The sequence below is a fragment of the Dermacentor albipictus genome, chromosome 8 (genome assembly GCF_038994185.2).
Source record: "Dermacentor albipictus isolate Rhodes 1998 colony chromosome 8, USDA_Dalb.pri_finalv2, whole genome shotgun sequence".
Classification (NCBI taxonomy): domain Eukaryota; kingdom Metazoa; phylum Arthropoda; class Arachnida; order Ixodida; family Ixodidae; genus Dermacentor; species Dermacentor albipictus.
Window position 1 is genome coordinate 116623118 of NC_091828.1, and position 14773 is coordinate 116637890.

Here is a 14773-nt window from a genome sequence, read left to right on the forward strand (position 1 = left end):
CCTGACTGTCTCTCTCTCTCTCTCGGTGCCTCTCTCTGTCTCTGTCGGATTTCAGCGTTGCAGGGTTGTCACTAGTTATAGGTCGCACTCATTCATCCAATGAGCGACGCTGTTACCCTCTAGTTCGGCATTTTTCGCAACCTCATCCTCACGGAACAAAAAAAAAAATTTCAGCGATTGAAGCGAAAAGTACATACATTCTTTGGTCATATCGTAAGAAGCCAACAAACACTGACACCAAGGACAACATAGGAGAAATTACTCGTGCTTAATAAATGAAATGAAATGATAAATTAATGGAAATTAAAGTGGGTGAAAAAACAGCCTGCCGCAAGTGGAAACCGAACCCACAACCTTCGCATTTCGCGCGCGATGCTCTACCGATTGAGCTACCGTGAAGGTGGGAGCCTGCGGCAAGTTGTTTTTTCATCTACTTCAATTTCCGTTAATTTATCATTTCATTTCATTTATTAAGCACGAGTAATTTCTCCTATGTTGTCCTTGGTGTCAGTGTTTGTTGGCTTCTTATGATATGAATAATAAAGATCGGGCCCCTCGGTTAACCCCCTTTCTTCTCGTTTAATACATTCTTTGGTGTCACACATACAATATACAGCACAGCATTCATTTCAATAAAGAACAAGCCTAACACAAGCTTCCAAACCACATATTTGATGATAGGGGCTCCTTCTAACAATGCAAAGCGTCGAAACACTGGGGTTTAGACCTATCGGAAGTTTCTCTGACGTTGGTGTTGTCTTCCCTTCAATCGCCGAGTAGCCAACGTGACATAGCACTCCTGTCCTTGCTCCATAGATACGTTCACCAAACGAAGCCGTCAAACTTGCCACTGGAACGCGCGTCTTGCACATCACGACGACTTTATAAAGATTTAAGCCTCACTCGCATTTATGGCAACACTAACGCATTTAACTTCTCGTCTCTATACCACGAGTGATTCGGTTATGGAATTCGCTTCCTAACAGCACTGTCCAGCAAATGAGCAATGATAAATTCAGACAACTGCCGAACCCTCAGTTTTCATCCTAATAAATATATTCATCTGTACATATGTCATGTCGCATAATACGTGTCGCATATGTACCATGTCTTCTTTTTCGGTTGTTGTTTCAATTTTGTTTGCTTTATGTGCTCGCGCTATGTGCGTTATTTTGCGCGAGTGATACGTCGCTTTTTACGTTAACATTAGCTGTACTTTTCATTCCTTTCCCGACAACTCTCTGTATTGATTTAGCGTTTTTATTTGTAACACCGTTTTGCAAGCACATGATCAATATAAACAATTTTAGCTCTCGCATTTTTTTAGCGCTCTTATAACGATTTTCTATCGGCATTTGTTCGACGGCGCCCACCTTACTCAATGCTCCCCTTGGGCCTGTAAGGTACTTAGAAATCAATAAATATATATCTCTTGGGGGCGCAAACATGTGACGTGCCTTATCAGCCGCGGTGTGTGTATGCGTTGTGAACCATTTTGAATATATCGGTTTTAATTCAAATAAAAGAACCGGTGTATCTGTATTACCAGGATGAAATGGTAAATCTGCTCAATATCTGATCGCTTGGCGGAGGGGCTAAAAACACGAAACATAAGCGCGCATGCTCGTCTACGGCCAACCTAAGTCAACTATGAAGCATTAAGCGGCAGGCGCGCTATCAAGTATTTGTGATACACCGGCATCGTTCTCGCGCATTTCAAGTCTAGTATAGGCCTGAAATCACTATACGTCAACGCTCACCTTCCTGCATGAGGCCGATGGCGCTGCTCAACACAGCGATCCCTGCGCTTGGTGAAGCAGCACGATACACATATATAAGCTATGTGATTCCGCATTGTCTTTTTTGTCCTGCAAGGCCATACTATACGAGAGGGATCGCATAACAAGAATGCGATGGCTATTTTTTAGGACAAAATTTCCGTAGTGCGTGTGAGTGCTTAGTAGAGAACAGAACGAACACAACCGAAAAACACCTTTCCGTTCCTCAGTACGTGCTACATAAAAGTGTTTTTCCGACCACGGAAGAAGCCCGCAAACACACGCAGTGTCTCGAACGGCCAGTTGCACGGCAGCTTCTGCATGTATGGGTTTTCTTTTTCACGCTCGGTAAAACACTTTTTAATACCGCGTATTGAGGAACCGAAAGTTTGAACGGGAGCTTTTACGTTGCTCTACAATTTTCTCATTGACACATTTGATCTAACTACAATATTTGAGAATTCGTTTATTTATTGAAATCGAATTTGTAAATAGGCGGAATTCAACTATAGTCTGAGTATTTCCATGGGACGGCACACAACGTTACCTCGATTCTGTCCAGCTACGTGTCGTTTGCATGTTTCGAAAGTTTCACTAAAGTCACGTGGGACACCCTGCATGTACAAGCGAAGGCGCTGTGTCTATCACGTTGTCGGTTCGGCGGCCGATCGTGCGGGACTCGGTCGAACGATGGTCGGCACGCTGGTTTTGTCGGTGCCGCCGAGAAGAGAGTCCGACGCAGTACGATAATTCGGCCTGGTGTAATAAAATGGTTTCGGCGACACACAGCATGTGCTGAATCACCGAGCAATCCTTGGCGTGAGCTTAGCGTCTTGTCGTTCATCGTATTTATTTATTTGTTTTATTTATTTGAGTACCCTAAGGGCCCGTTAGGGCATTACATAGGGGGGAGGGGGCGGAAAAGTTCAAGCATGAGTGAAATTTGTACAATGTAAATATATGAAGGCATTAGGAACCATAAAAAACATCGAGCAGAAGCAAACAAAAGAAAGAAAGAAAGAAAGAAAGAAAGAAAGAAAGAAAGAAAGAAAGAAAGAAAGAAAGAAAGAAAGAAAGAAAGAAAGAAAGGAAAGGGTAACGAAGTTTATACAACGTTTAGTAGCGTGAAACACGCATAAGAACCTAAAATGCGATGCAAACAATCAGTACCCATCAGAACACGAGTTTAAGGATACAATCGAATAATGATTTAGGTAAACAGCCTACACAGATACATATAAGATGAAACGGAATGAATTTTATACAATGCCGAGCACTTGAAAACACTGTTTAAGTTAATATTCAAGGAAATGTGGGTTCGGACAGGTTGACACACTCTGAAAAGGTTAGCAGTGCTGCATGAAATGATGATGATTCCGTAAGCGAGACAAAGTTTGCAGGTAGCGAGTTCCATTCGGCAATAGATAAAACTAGAGGCGAATTTCAATAAGCGTTAGTCCTGGCAAATATAGGTTTTACTTTATGAACATGGTCTGTGCGGGTAGAGATGCGGGGAGCGGGAATAATATGGGGTCGAGCGAATGCAATGTTGCTGTGGTAAAGGCTATGGAAGAAGGTCAACCGTGATAATTTCCTGCGCATGTCAAGTGAAGGGAGATTAAGTAATTCCTTTAAGGCGGACACACTTTGATATCGAGAGTATGAAGTTAAGATGTCGTTAAGTTAAGATATCGTCCCAGTGTTATCGCGCCAGCGAAGTCAGGCACGCGCTGCCACCCCAAGCGAGTGAGGGCCGACGTTACTACGTCACAACGTGACGTTTTTGAAATGTCGCCCAAGTGTAGCACAGGAGTTTTTCGTTAAATTTGCAAGTCGTCAATGAAGTGCGGCTACTACGTGGCTCACGGTGCATTCCGGACCACTCAGTAGTCTGGTCGGAGCCCTGGATGCTTTCTGCTTTAGAGTTGAGTTGTCACGCTACGCACTTTCTCGGCACCGCACCGACGTCGAGCTATTAGTGGTAGCTGTGGAGCGTGATAGAGGACGTGCCACGTGGTCTGGTATCTCCAGAGTTTCTACGCGTATGCGATTGTATGCTGCAGCGCCCGTTGGAGTGCTTTTTTTTTATCGGGAAATATTTTCTGGAGATGGACCGCGCGGCAGATGCGGGCGTCGCTTCCAAAACGTCTCGCGACTAATCCGCTGTTGCAGTGCGCATGCGCCGTGAAAGAAAAAAAAAAGAAGCTGTGCAGATCCCACGAACTGTAGGAGTCGATGTAACCGAAGCATTCCGTGCTGGATGCTTTGATTGTTGAAAGCTTAATTTCTTCAGCGTTTAGTCAAACACGAGAGTGGTGAGTTGATGTTGAACGTTACCTTGCGGGTACCACTGCTGTTTGCGTATGTACAAAGAACACACAGGGAGAAGTGTTTGCTTGATGCGTTTGTTGTGCGCCATATTTTATAACCTCTGAGGCGGTTGAGAGTTGTCACTTCCTTACATGACACATCGCATTGGGGCAGAAGTATTAAACTTGAATTATGCTGCTGTACGTGCCAAAAGCACACTTGGATTATGAGGCAAGCCGTAGTGAAAGTGACCAAGTGACGGACTCCGGGTTGACGTTGACACCGCGTGATGTTCTTCAACGTGTCCGAAAATCTAAGTGCAGGTGCGCTTTCTATTTCGCCGCCGTCGAAATGCGGCTGCCGCGATCGGGATCAAATCCTCGACCTCTATCAATGCCATAACCACAAAGTTAACGCGGCAGGCACAGAAGTGTTGATTTGACGTTCAACCGCTTCCGTAGTGTAATTAGTAATTCCAGAGGTGCGCTTTAATTATTACGGCTCTGCTTCCACACGCCCTGCGTAAGCCGCCGGCCTGACACATTTGCAAGGCGTTTATTTTTCAGAAATAGCAGCAACGTACTGCACCATACCTTGAACTTAAGCTTATCTTGTTTCCCCGAAACCACTGTCGTAGGGTTTCCTTGCCTTCTCACATCACCTCCCCCCCCCCTCTCTTGTATGGGAACCTGCCTCGTCTCATCCCTCTCCTTCTTTTCTTCTCCTCTCTGCAGTTCTATCTGCGTCCCCTCTGGCCTCGCACGTTAGTAGAAAGGGAAGCACTGCACCTTCTGAAACAATTCTGAGGGGAGTCACGGTTAATTACGGCTGTCAAGCGGCTAATGTGGCGACGGCCAGGGAGCTGCAGTGGACATTGTGCACATTCGACGTGGTAGGGGGAAAACGAGTTTTTCCCGTCGCTTTGTTCTATGACTCACATCCTGAACACCCCCTCCCCCTACCCATTGCAATGTGCGTGACAGCAGCAGCAGCAGAGGGAAAGTGGAAGGAAGAGGAAAAGAAAGCTTTGCTTCAAAAAAGCGGACTGGTGTATGTTTCCTTAACCTACGCGGAATGTGATCTCAAGCGCACCCGAATCAGACAATACCGCCCCCCCCCCCCCCCCGCCTGTAGAGGGAATCAGCAGGTCAGCGAAATCTGAGGGGATAAAAAAAAGAAAGCCCATGAACCGAGGCCGGCGGTAGAGTCAGGCGAATCTAATCGGCCTCCTTGTACTGGTCAAGAAAAATTCTCGCTGCAATGCAAAGCAGTTTCTTCGGAGGGAGCAACTTTTGACACGGGCAGACAGAAAAAAGGGTACTGCCTGCCATTCCGCTCCAGAGCAGCGGCAGTTGTCGGGAAGTTGTTGGGCACGATGGGCAGTTGTCGACGCGGAAAGACGCCACGTGCAGGAGTACGAGACCGCGTTTAGGCATCCAGGCTACAGAAGGTGAGTGAAGAAATTGCTCGTTTTTCTTTCTTTTGGTGTATGATATTCCAACGAAATTACAACAATGTTCTCCAGCACTTCGAATATAGTATTGATGAAAACTTGGTGGTGACGGTGCTCGGTCTGCATTGCATATTCATATATTACCCTGTTTTTAAGAACGAATCGTGTGCGAAGGTTTTTTTTTCTACTTTTATTTCTTTCATTAGTTTATTTGTTTGAAGAGTACTGCGAGCCTCTAATGGTAGTCCTTAAACAGGAGCAGTTATGCACAGGAGGAGCAACACGTTGAATCTTGAGCAGAATGAAATAGCACTCAATTAAAAAAAAAAAACACCAACAGCGTGTCATTTGCAAATCGTAGCATCTGGCGGAAACAATTTGAAATCATTAAAAAAATGCAAGCTGCTTTTAGCGCTATGTTGACGAACATTAAGTGACAGAAAACCAAATACCAAAAGAATAAATCTATACGAGGAATGGCAAGCGGTTTCATAGCATATACCCTATTAGAAAAACATAATGAAATGGGGCGTTTAGAAATACTTCGCCGTGGCAGACGCATCGGAAAACACATAAGTGCAAACACGTGGAAGGTCAGGCTCAAACAAAAGGAGGATGTACAGGCAATTTACCCCGCGCATTTTTCTTTACGCAGCTTTCAGAATGGAATCAGTGGTGTCGTAGGGAACCGCCGAACCAAGAAATGCATTCGATTCCCTAATGGTTCGGGAAAATATCTATTTCTGAAAGCTTCAATTTTTACAGTAGTGATATTTCTGCTGCTTAGCGTGGCCGAGTGGATCCATGAGGGAGAAGCTCAGTATATACGTGTCCTAGTCTGTGCCTAGTTTTCCGTGATTAAGAAGATAGGTGCACTTTAATCGTTCACTATATCGTCGTTTTTTGCAGGGAAACTAATTCTGCGGTCGAGAGTATCGCACTTGGTGACGCATACCGGCTAAATGAATTGACTACAAAACCTTGTCGCCTTTGTATGAATTCTGTATCTTCATTTTTCCTTTTAACGCCGTCTCGTGGATCCCGGACGAAGGGACCATTTATTTATTTATTTATTTATTTCCAATACTGTTACAGGCTGTTACAGGGTGGAAATACAGAGCACAAAGTTCACGCAAAGAACGCAGTCAAATTTTCTTCAATACAGTCAACCCGGTTATTGCTCGGAAACACACAAGAATTCAAGTTATTCCACTCAACAATTGTCTTGACAATGAATAAGTGCTTAAAGACATCAACTCTTGGCACATAAGGCATTATAGCGTAATTGTGGTTAGTTCGTGGTGAAAGCCTTCCAGGAGGCTTCAAATACAAACTGGGATTCAGGTTCAGCCTATTGTGATAGAGTTGATATAAAAACTCGGGAATTGAGCGGACGAAAGTTTTGCAAGCTGGTAGCTCTGCCCCGCGGGGTGAATTTCTCAAGCAACGTCGCAAGCGTAACTACGCTATTGCGCGGCTTTCTTTTTCATGGGTGACACGTGCTTGTTTGGACATAGTGACAAGCTACACGCCTGACCGTTTGTAGCTTGTCACTATGTCCAAAATTTGCCCATCGATTAAATACTGATTGCTTCGAACGAGTATCATTAGTGCGTCGAGGTCTTGGAAACAGTTGTTTCCTTCGTGTTCATTTTTCATTTGCCCTGCGCTGTACAGACTGCGCTATAGTGGGTTAGAAGGCTTTCTAGTGGCGCGACTGAAGCGCCCTCCCCTCGCTCTCCCCGCTTGAGGCGAACGTAGCGGCGGCGCTGTCAACGCCCAGTCTTCCGATTTAGTTTACTCTGCGGCATGACTGGCGCGATTCTTCCCGTGTCGTGTGCTGGTTTATCTTCTTGAAACTGTTGAAAAAGTCATAGAGTTTCTCACTACATTACCTAGAGGGAAATCTGGCGCTGCTGCGCTGTGGTATGCATGGGAATGCCGGTATATTGTGGATTCGGATTGGCATCGTTCTCGTAGAGACAGGACACCTTGAAGACGCGCTTGGCAAGTACCGTTCCGTCTGTCACAATGATTCATTTCTACTATAACAGCACGTGAAAAGCTGTTTTAGCTTTATTATTACGCGAAAACATGTTTTGTTTAACTATGAGAACTTGTTATTGTGTGTACGACTACATGTTACGTAAAAAGTATCAGCGGGCCGCTAAAGTTGGAGGACAGACGCAAGGTTCGCGCTCGCTTTGCAACAGTTGGTCGTCTGGGGCGCTATTCTGGACATTCCGCCATTTTCTTCGATGCGTGACGTAGGCGCGACGCAAACAAAATGGCGCTGGTGGCCCGGTTTTGCTTACGTAACGTGACGCCAACTTGACGTTTCGCCTAAGAAACTGAAATGAAGGCACTGAATGTAGCGTTATCGGTAAAGCAAAACAGTTTTCCTCCGCAGTAAAAATAAAGCAGCTATCTCAAAGCGTATGATTATTCTGTCGAAAACGCTTCTCGCTTCCGTCGTCTGCTGCGTACAAGCCGTCGTCTGCTTCAGTAGCTCGGATGCGTGTCCCTGGAAAATGGAATGAGTCATCGCATGTTGGCGCCAACGCGCTTGTTTTCTTTCTTGAGACAACATACGCGACCTACCAGTGGTGATGCGCGCACGTTCTAGGCCACGTTATCGCTATTTCGTGAAACGCAAGTGACTCAGCCCGACTCGGCTGGCTTAGAAACGGCCGAATATCACCGATAGCGTTGCGCGCGCCAGAGATATCCACTAGAGCGACGCAAGCGCCGGCGCTGCCATCTCTTGTTCATTTCGCTGGTTACTCGCACCGCGGGAGGCTTGGCGGGAGGGAACTTCAAGGCGCCGCCTTGCGTACATTTCTTTTTGTAAGTTAGAAAAAGGCCGTTGTAATAACTTTTGATTGTGCGAAAAGGCATTAATCTCGATTACAATACAATTGCAGCAGTGAAAAGTGGACAACATTGCTGAAAGTTTGCTATATTCAACCAATATTATTTCGTATAAACGCGTTCTTTTAAAAAACGATGGCCCAAAACACAAATGCCAACACCACCCGAGAGCGATGCAAATACTATGAGCACGCGTTATGAACAAAAGATTTTCGTGGCGCCAAACGACGGGGAAAATGTGGCGATACGCATTCCTCTCGGCTGCCATTGCATATGGCTGCCCATTAGCATAATTCGCGCGGCTCGTCGCAGCAAAAATTATGGCGGAAAATCTCAGCAATGGCGGCCCTGCGAAACGTCACGCGTCGTCAAAATGACGTTTACGAAACAGCCCTTCCTGTGACGCTCCTCATGAGATATTCCTTCAGCCAATCAGCAAGCTGGCATGGCGCATATCTTGAATCGCCACCACATATTCGCGCAATTGCAGATGCATTGCACTGGCTTCTGCACGCTACCGCTCACATTCTTTTTGAAGCGCTAACATCACAATATATCTGCCAAGGACCAAAAAAATGTATTAGTCCATAACATTTGCAGCTCCACGTCACGTTTCGTCATCTTGATGAAAACGCAAAATTGCATTTTGCAATACTTCCGCTTCCCGGCACAAATTTTAAAACACGTGACCTCTCGACAGCCAATCAGAGAGTAAACATGGCGGATAATGGCGGCCGTGCAGCCGCCATGCGTGTCCAGAATAGAGCCCCTGTTCTTGCTTTTCTTCGCTTGGTCATGCATCGTGGGTGAGTAAAGATGTAATATGCGTGAATGGAAACATTTTATCAAGATTTTACTTTGAGAACGCGTTATTTGCGTAGCCATATCCACGTTTTAGACGAAGCATTTTACAACACCAGCCAACACGAGCCTCGCAGACACATATACCGTCATTCACATGACGGCACGGTGCCCCCTTAAGAAACTCCCATAGACGGTGGCGCCAGATTACTCTTTAGGTGTTATAGTGAGAAACTCTAAGAAAAAAGTAAAATCTTGATGAGGGCTAGTTGGTTCATATTTAGAACAGAGGTTGAACAGAGCGAACAAAAGAAGCACACGAAGAAACAAATACCACAGCCAAGCGCTGACTGCCAACTCGAAGTTTATTTGAAATTATCCCTCCATTTTATACCTTTTTCAACATACGCATGCATACACCAGTCGCCAGAACATCTGCAGATCAGCAACATCATAATCTTTCATCCAAAAAAGGTATTTCCTTTCCCGACAAAGCAAGAGAGTGAGCACCCTTACACGTGTATCTCCTTCGTTTCTAATGTAATAGCCTCTAGAATTTTCCTTTCCCTCTTATGTTTTCCTTTCCCCATTCATTATTTTTTCCTTACAAATATGGGAAGGCAGTGACACTTGTCAAAGTTTCCTGCTAAAAAATGACTCCCACAGCCATTCTTTAGGTTATTCTGTGCTGACGAGCTCTTTCACTGAAACACTGTCCCGTCTGACCTATATAAGTTTTGCACAGCTATGCGGTATCTGATAGATAACGTTGCGCCTGCAGTCAGGAAGACGGGATTTATGATTTGTGGTGCACAGGGACCTTTCGCGAGTTTTCATACGATCACATATCGAGAAAAGTTTGCACGAGGCACTGAAAAAGCAAATTAACATTACGTCTGTTGAAAACTTTCTTTAGATTGTGTGGCAACTTGTGCAAGTACGGCACCACGTGCGCTGGTCTCTTGTCTTTATTCTTTTCTTTCTGTGATGGTTCGGAACTTATACTTTTTCTCTTTCCCAAGACCGTCGCGCCCCCACCGAGGCGCGACGGTCTTCGCAGAACTGGGTCTTGCCTTAAGGAGGCGCCTCTTAAATCCACGAACTGACCCCCGCAGTGGTCGCCGTGGTTCTCCATTGTCTTGCGTCATGAAAGGCGCATGGGACGGTGCCGCGAAATACATTCCCTCAGAAGCTCCCCCGCTCCCGACATACCAGGTCGGTGGTGGCGAGTTCACCAACAAAGCCTTGTTCGCCCACCTTGTCGCGGCATTCCAGCGATGGAAGAGTTGCTGACTCGGCGTATTGTCCTCCTCACACAGTCAGTCGCGGCAGCAGGCACGACATGTCTGCTGCGGCGACTGACTGTGTCGTCCTTTCAAAGCAAGTCTCCGGAGCAGACCTAGTGGCGCCGTTCGGCTGGAGACTGACGGTCGGTTCCTAGAATACGCTGAAAGGCCCGCTCCCGGGAAGCCACTCGCGCCGCTAGAAAGCCTTCTAGTTCAATGTAACTGCGCCGTAGACAGCGAGGTATTTAAGAGCGATTGGTGAGCGAGACTACGGATTTATTTATGGAAAACACTTTAAGTTTGTGTAGGCAGATCAGCCAAAACGTTCGCTTGCCGGACGGGTGTCCTGGTTCTCTAACGTAGCAGGTGAAAAATGTGATGCGAAATTAAACAGGAAAGGCGTCGCGCACGAACAATTTTCTCTGCCTCACAATCGGGTGTGTCAGTGCTTGCGTTCCGTAGTCGGGGCGATATTCTTCCTTAAGCAGCTGCGAAATAAGTTGCAACGCAGCTTCTTGTTGAGCGCACTCAGGCGTATGCGTTGATGACTTTCACCGCTGTATACGATGGCATCCCGTGCACATCTCTGGGCGTAAAATGATAAGCAGGTCACAAAAGTTATTAAAATGCGGCTATTAACTTAGTAGGAGCATTGAAATAATAAAATTTCAGATAACAACCATATTCTGTTACGGACGAACTGGGCGAGGAAGGCACGCACAGTTTAGACAGTCGCGATTCAATGACGTCACAGTGTTTGGATACCTAAGCCGCGATGCCCTCTTGTTGGGCGTTAACCGCACAGCGGTCACAGAAACACGGCTGCGGGCATTAAACGACGAAGATTGTAGGTTGTCAGAACAAATCTTTGTTTGTTTTGGGTGTTTTGTTTGCTAGTTTGGCTGCCGTAGGCTATGCGCGTGTTTCAGGTAAAATTTCGCGCTGAGAAACGGAAAGAGTCGGGAGACGTCCTAGGTACATTTTCGCGTTACCTCCGGTGACGCGTGCGACTACGTCGTTGAACGACGGGAACGTTTTGCATCAAAGTGGCAATAATTTGCGCCTTACGTGAATGGTTTGTAATGGTTCTTTACCGAGGCGTGTATATTGTCGGGATGGCTTTGTTTTCATTATAGATGTGTACAAAGGGCGATGATTGCTCACCTTTATTAGGTCTATCATATTGGAGGTTCGGGAACGGCTATCACTATATTATTAGCTGCAAGGACAACAGAGGCAAATACATAGAAAAATTGGGACGCTTAAGCTTCGCCTTCAAGAGTGGAACGCGACAGCGTTCTCGTCGACCCGCCAAGGGGTGTAAGACAATGGGCTACGGCGCAGCGACTACGCGCCCCGCATCGGACGCGGTGACCGTCGAGCAACGCAGCGTTCGGCGCGACAACGAAATGTGCGCCTGAGCAAGCGACGCACGCCTGAGCTCGTTTCTAAGGCAACACCGCGTTCACTAGAGGCGCTTTTGTACCGCTTTGAAGCATCGACGACTTCCGGCCACCGAGCGTGACGGACGTGTGCTTCATGGGCTCCCAAGGAGCGGCTTTAGCGGCCCAGCCGGGTCGCGGTATCAGGAGCACTGAAATGCCTGCCCAGGATTATGAAATGGTTGTCCCGCATCTGCCATCAGGTTCGAGTGTTTTGAACACAGTATTTCTGCATGGTGATGTCACCGCCAGGCCATATCGCGTCGAGCATTTTCGCGACGCCCTAGCGCGTCTGTCATTGCTGCTGGATGTGGTTGCCCTTGGGGCATATCAGATGAACCACCTGTGGGCCGTTACATTCAACAGCGAAGGAGCGAAGGCAAAGATTCTGCAGGCCGAAGCTTTCAATGTGAAAGACCACCGCTGCGTGGTTATTGACCCGACCAACCGAGGCGTCAGGCTGAAGCTGTTTTGGCTGCTCCACGGTGTGCAAGACGACGAAGTGCGAGTGGCATTAGCCGCGTTCGGAAAAGTGACCGAAATAACCCGCGATAAATGGAAGGTTAAAGGCTGTGTCGACACGGCTTCAACAACACGGTCGGTTGCACTGAAACTGAAGGTGGGTGTTACCATCGAGGACTTGCCCCATCAGTTGCGCGTTGGTGAGGACGTTGCGCTCGTCCATGTTCCTGGTAGGGCTCCGCTCTGCCTTCGGTGCCATGGAAAAGGACATATACGACGTGAGTGTCGGGTGCCACGCTGCGGGCTATGCCGGCGTTTTCGGCCACGATGAGAGCCAGTGCGTGCGTAGCTACGCTAATGTTACGGGCCAGGCACGAAGTGATGAAGCGGCCGAACACATCATGGATGAAGCAGACGCGGTCGAAGCAACCCGCGGAAGTGGGGGAGATGATGCTACCAAGGAACCAACATCCAAGGAAACCACACCCGCACCCCTTGCAGATACCAGCCAAGCCGGTAAGGACCAAACCCAGCCGGCCATCGCATCAAAGCCAGCGTTCCTTCCGGAAAAAGCGGATAGCGTGACTTCTGTAAGCCTGGTTACGACTGGGCAGCAGGGCGACAACCAGGAAGACGCCGATACCGAGATGCCCGCAGTGTCAAGTGTACCAGTGAAGCGGGCTCACGAGGATTCGGATAATCAGGAACCGAGATTGGTCGGTGAACGCGGCGAGGAGCCTCCGCCGAAGGCACCTTCAACGCGCCGCGGACCGTTCAAGCCCAAACCGAAAGTGCCACCGGAACGCAGTACTGCGTCTGCTCTCCCTCCGCTTTAGCGGAGGCTTCTTTTGCCACAACTGTTGAAGCCCGGTCTTTGATCGGGACAGTAATAAGCTCAAACGCCTTAATGGATATGGATTCACCCTGTTTTATGTGTGAGTAGACTGATCGGCGTCTCCCTTTTCCTTAGATGGCTACCAACCTCAAGTCCAGCCTACGTGTTGCTACGCTTAATGTAAGGGGCCTGTCGGCGCGTAGAAGGCAACTGCAACTGAGCCGCCTTCTGCGAGGAAACGAACTTAGATTTGCTCGCGGTTCAGGAAACTAAAATTGAAGACGGAGAACAAACAGACAGAATGGTAGCGGTCTACCGTAGCAGATACAGCGTTTGCGTATGTCATGCTGTTGGAAGAGCGCGTGGTTGCGTTATTTTTTAAAGAAATGGTATTGGGGCTGTCGATACTGTGTTCTCGTGTGAAAGTGGGCGTCTAGTAATGTGTGATTTTGAATCGGTTGGAGTGGCTTGGAGAGCTGTGTGTGTTTACGCTCCGAATGCAATTGCTGAAAGGGAGAGTTTCTTCCGACAGGTGAAGCCTGTCCTGCTTACTGAGAGGCGGGTGGTCTTGCTTGGTGATTTCAATTGCGTCTGTAGACCAGAGGATAGGACAACAAACCATTCCTTTCGAGATCGGAGCCCCGAGTTACTTTCCGAAATTGTAGGTGAGCACGACCTTGAAGATGTAGGCTTGATATCGACGCATGAAGGCCAGGCAATGTACACTCACTTTCAGGGAGGCAGTCATGCTAGATTGGACCGTATGTATGTTCGTGTCGAATGTTCGCTGTTATGTTCTGACTACCAGACGATCTATGTCTCTTTTAGTGATCACTGCCTAATCATGGTTACAATCGGTACGAAGAGAGTAGCTGCGAAATTTAATTGGGACTTGTGGAAGTTTAATGATAAATTACTGGAAGATGAAGAGTACGTGACTAAAGTCAAGGATTATATAGCGAACATGCTGCGAAGTAACTCCAGAAGTTTTATGCAAGTATGGGAGCAGTTCAAATGCGATATTAAAATAGCCGCTATTGATAGATCATGTGCGCTTCGGCGAAAAAGAAAAACAACGAGTTAAAGAGCTGCAGAGTGCCCTAGATTTTATGCTAAGTACGGAGTGCTACGAGCCGGGATTGTCCACAAAAGAAATTAAAGAGACCAAAACTAAGCTCGAGGGCGCGTAATGGCGCGTAACGAGAAACTGTGGTCCGGAGAGACGCCTACCAAACGCGAGCTCAGTGATGAAAAAAGGCACGCTCTGTCGAAAGAGATAGCGGAAATATGCTATCAAAACGAAATCACAAATCGAAGAGAAATAATCAAGCAGGCATTCGTCGAACATTACACAGATATATTCAGCCTTAATACTCCGAACACTGACTGCTTTAGAACAGAATTCCTATCGCTGATGCCGAGATTAGAGGATGACCTTGTGCACGCTCTAGAAGCCAGTATTACGGCTGAGGAAATTGAATCAGCGATTCTGGAGCTTAGTTCAAATGAGTCGCCTGGGCCAGATGGTCTCGGAG

General features: G+C 47.1%; 1 pseudogene; it reads left to right on the forward strand.

The window, feature by feature from the left end:
* The first annotated feature begins 12038 nt into the window (after positions 1-12038).
* On the forward strand, positions 12039-13451 carry LOC135910307 (uncharacterized; annotated as a pseudogene).
* The last annotated feature ends 1322 nt before the right edge of the window (positions 13452-14773 follow it).